We start from the raw sequence: 5,176 nt of genomic DNA on the forward strand, positions 1-5,176 counted from the left end.
CTCACAACCACTGCGCCACCAGGGAAGCCCCAGTATGCAGCCTTTTTAAAACTGGCTTCTTTCATTCAACATGAAGCTTTTCAGATTTATCCATGTTGATGTGTGTATCAGCAGTTTCTTTTTATTGCTGAGTAGTTTCCATTATACAGAGGTACCACAATTTGCTATCTGTTTGCCACTTTTGGCTATTATTAAATAAAACTGCTAGGACATTCATGCACAGGTCTTTGTGTGGGTATATGTTTTCATTTCTTGTGGGCAAATATCTAGGAATGGGATTGCTGAGTCATGTGGTAAGTACATGTTTACTTTTGTTAAAAAAAAAAAAGAGAGCAAAACTATCATCAAAAGTGGCTTATACAGTGGGAAGCAGCCGCATGGCACAGGGAAACCGGCTCGGTTCTTTGTGGCTGTCTGGAGGGGTGGGATAGGGAGGGTGGGAGGGAGGGAGACAAAGAGGGAAGAGATATGGGAACATATATATATGTATAACTGACTCACTCTGTTATAAAGCAGAAACTAACACACCATTGTAAAGCAATTATACCCCAATAAAGATGTTAAAAAAAAAAAAAAAAGTGGCTTATATTATTTTGCATTCCCACCAGCAACATACAAATGTTCTAACTGCTCTGCATCCTCCCCGGCATTTGGTGTGGTCAGTTCTTTGGGTTTTGTTTATTAACTGTTAGCTATTCTAATAGGTGAGTTGTAGTATCGCATTGTAGCTTGAATTTTTATTTCCCTGATCACTAATGATGTTAAGCATCTTTTCATGTGCTTACTTGCCATTCATATATCTTCTTTGGTTATGTTACTGTTTAAATCTTTGACCTATTTTTTAAACTGAGTTTTGAGAATTTTTATATATTCTGGCAATGAGTCCTTTGTCATATAAATAAAATTTTCTTTCATTTGATCGTTTGTCTTTTATTACTTAACAGTGTCTTTTCAAGAGCAAATATTTTTAATTTTGACGAACTCCAATTATCAATATTTTTTATGGTTTGTGTTTTTGTGTCCTACCTAAGAAATCTTTCCCTTAGATCACATAGGTCACAAAGGTTTTCTTTTATGTTTTCTTCTAGAAGCTTTATGGTTTTAGCTTTTACATTTGGATCTCCAACCCATTTTGAATTTATTAATTTTTATATATGGTGTGAGGCAGGGATTGGTTCTTTTTTTTTCCCCCTATGGATATCTAGTTGTTCCAGCACCATTTGTGGCAAACACTATCACTTTCCCCATTGAATTGCCTCAGTACTTTGTCAAAAATCAATTGACCATATATGCACATGTCCACGTCTGCACTTTATTTTATTCTATTGATCTATCTGTTCCTCCTTATGCCTGCATCATACTGTCTTAATTGGTTGACCACTCTTACAAGATTCCAGTGAGTCATGAAATCAGGCAGTGTAAATCCTCTTTGTTCTTTTTAAAAATTGTTTTGGCTATTCTAGGTCCTTTGCATTTCTACACACATTTTAGGATCAGCTTGTCAATTTCTACCAAAAAAAATGCTTGCTGGAATTTTGATTGGGGTTGAGTTGACGCTATAGAACAATCTGGGAAGAAAAGACATCTCAGTATTGAGTCTTCTGATCTATTAGTATGGTATTTCTCTCCAGTTTTAAAAATTTTTAGCTCTTTGTTAATTTCTCTCACCAAAGTTTGATAGCTTTCAGTGCATCAGTCTTGAATATATTCTGTTAAATTTATCCCTACTTAACTCATGTTTTTAAAATGCTATTGTAAATGGCATTTTACAGATTACAATTTACAATTGTTTGTTGCTAGTATATAGAAATATGATTGATTTTTTAATATGGAGACATTTCTCTTTTTGCAGTTTTATTGAGATGCAATTAACATATAGTGTATTAATATAAGGTATACAACATAATGATTTGAGATATGTATATATTGCAAAATGATCACCACAATAAGTTTAGTTAACAGCTGTCACCTCACCTAGTTACAATTTTTTTCCGTGATGTGAACTTTTAAGATCTACTCTCATTGCAACTTTCATATATGCAATACAGCATTGTTAACTATAGTTACCATGCTGTATGCATCCCCAGAACTTTTTTATCTTATAACTGACGACCTTCACCCATTTCCCCTGCCCAGCCCCCACCTTCTGGCAACCACCAGTCTGTTTCCTTAATCTTTTTTTTTTTTTTTCACTCATTAGTGATGTCATACAGTATTTATCTTGAGATGGAGCTCTTGATCCTGCAAGCATTTGCTAGAGTGACCAACCAACCTGGTTTGTCTGGGACTGTCCTGATTTTAGCACTAAAAGTCCTACATTGGGTAAACTCTTCCCTGGGATGAGAAAACTCCCAGTTTTCAGTGATGGGCACAGAAGGTTAGGGGAAAGGTACAAAACCCAAAGGAGACCCCCAAAAGACAGGCTGAAAGCCACACTGGTTTTAGTGCCAAATGGACATGGCACTTTCCCTAGTCTCTGTTGCTGATGATGGCAACCATGATTTGCAGTTACTGACAATGGATCATCCATTATAAACCACCATGCCCCCACTGTCTAGTGATTCCACTTAAGTGCACTGTAATCTAAAGCATGAACATCCACTTTGCCTGTGGACTGACTGTTATGATTTGTGTCGAAACAGTGCTAGTTTAATTTTTAACACGTGAATATTGTGGCCATGTTTTTAAGAGTTTGAATAATGAAAATGAAAATGATGACAATACCAATCAATGCCAGCAGGAACCAGACATGATGGTCATTTAGAAGGCTAAATGACTATGTTACTTTAATGACAGCTGGCATAACACATACAATTGGGTTAGGGAGGTAAAAAATTAAAAAGAGCATACTGCACAGTATGCAGAAAAGAATTTGGGTTGGGCATGATGGAAAAAGGAATGTGAAAGCACATGTAGAAACTGATTCTCACAAGTCCCCAATGAGACAGGCAAGTGCTTCTAAATTAATCAAAAGGGTTTTTTGGCCTCCCCCCAAAACAACAATTTGCAGTTGAAAATAGTGGCTGCTGGAGGAATCATGTTCCCTGACTTCAGACTATACTACAAAGCTACAGTAATCAAAACAGCATGGTACTGGCACAAAAACATGCACATAGATCAATGGAACAGAATAGAGAGCTCAAAAATAAACCCATTCACTTATGGTCAATTAATCTATGACAAAGGAGGCAAGAATATACAATGGAGAAAAGTCAGTCTCTTCAATAAGAGGTACTGGGATGGGACATCCTTGGTGGCGCAGTGGTTAAGACTCCATGCTCCCAATGAGGGGGGCCCAGGTTTGATCCCTGGTCAGGGAACTAGATCCCACATGCATGCTGCAACTAAGAGTTTGCATGCCACAACTAAGGAGCCCATGTGCTGCAACTAAGGAGCCTGTGAGCCGCAACTAAGGAATCTGCAAGCTGCAACTAACGAGCCCACCTGCTGCAACTAAGACCCAGCACAACCTAATTAATTAATTAATTAATTAAAAAAATAAGAGGTGCTGGGAAAATTGGACAGCTACATGTAAGAGTATGAAATTAGAACATTCTCTGTCACCATATACAAAAATAAGCTCAAAGACCTAAATGTAAGACCAGAAACCATACAACTCCTAGAAGAAAACATAGGCAGAATATTCTTTGACATAAATCATAGCAATATTTTTTTGAATCTGTCTCCTTAAAGCAAGGGAAATAAAGGTAAAAATAAACAAATGGGACCTAATTAAACTTAGAAGCTTTTATGCAGCAAAGGAAACCATCAACAAAATAAAAAGACAACCTGAATGGAGAAAATGTTTGCAAGTGATATGACAGATAAAGAGTTAATATCCAAAATATATAAACAGCTTATACAACTCAACATCAAAAAAAAACCCACCTGATTGAAAAAATGGGCAGGAGACCTAAATGACATTTCTCCAAAGAAGACATACAGATGGCCAACAGGTACATGAAAAGATGCTCAACATCATTTATCATCAGAGAAACCCAAATTAAAACCACAGTGAGATGTTACCACACACCTGTCAGAATGGCTATCATCAGCAAGAACACAAATAACAAATGTTGGTGAGGATATGAAGAAAAGGGAACCTTTGTACACTTGTCGGTGGGAATGTAAATTGGTGAAGCCATTATGGAAAAGAGTATGGCAGTTTCTCACAAAACTAAAAATAGAGTTACTGTATGACTCAGCAATCCCACTCCTGGGCATATATCCAAAGGAAACCACACTTTGAAAAAAATACATGCACCATTATGTTCGTAGCAGCATTATTTACAATAGCCAAGACATGGAAGTAACCTAAGTGTCCATTGACAGGTGAATGAATAAAGAATATGTGGTGTATATATATATATATATATATATATATACACACGATGGAATATTACTCAGCTATAAAAAAGAATGAAATAATGCCATTTGAAACAACATGGATGGACTTGGAGAGCATTATGCTAAGTGAAACAAGCCAGACAGAAAAAGACAAATGCTGTATATATCACTTATATGTGGAATCTAAGAAATACAACAAAGTAGTGAATATAACAAAAAAGAAACAGACTCTCAGATGTAGAGAACAAACTAGTGGTTACCAGTGGGGAGAGGTAATGGGGAAGGGGCATGCTAGGGGTAGGGGATTAAGAAGCACAAACCACTATGTATAAAATAAATAAGCTTCAAGAATATATTGTACAACACAGGGAATACAGCCAATATTTTATGGTAACTATAAATGGAATATAACCTTTAAAATTGTGAATTATTATGTTGTACATCTGAAACTTATAAATATTGTATATCAATTATACCTCAACAGGACTTCCCTGGCAGTCCAGTGGTTAAGACTCCGCACTTCCACTGCAGGGCGCATGGGTTCTATATCTGGTCAGGCAACTAAGATCCCGCATGCCGCATGACCAAACAAACAAACAAACAAACAACTATACCTCAATAGAAAAAAAAGTGGCCATTTAATTAGCTTAGGCCTGCCACAAGAATGAACGTATTGCTCCTTTCACTGTTCAATGAAACTGAGTAAAGTTACATTTCCTCATTCAGAGGCTGTAAATGAAATATCCTGTGAGTGAAAAAAAGGAGAAAAATTTTGATAACAGATGTGTTGGCTCTTTATGATGTAGAGCTGAATCTATCAGACACTACC

The sequence above is a fragment of the Lipotes vexillifer genome, unplaced genomic scaffold (genome assembly GCF_000442215.2).
Source record: "Lipotes vexillifer unplaced genomic scaffold, Lipotes_vexillifer_v1.1 scaffold158, whole genome shotgun sequence".
Lineage (NCBI taxonomy): Eukaryota > Metazoa > Chordata > Mammalia > Artiodactyla > Lipotidae > Lipotes > Lipotes vexillifer.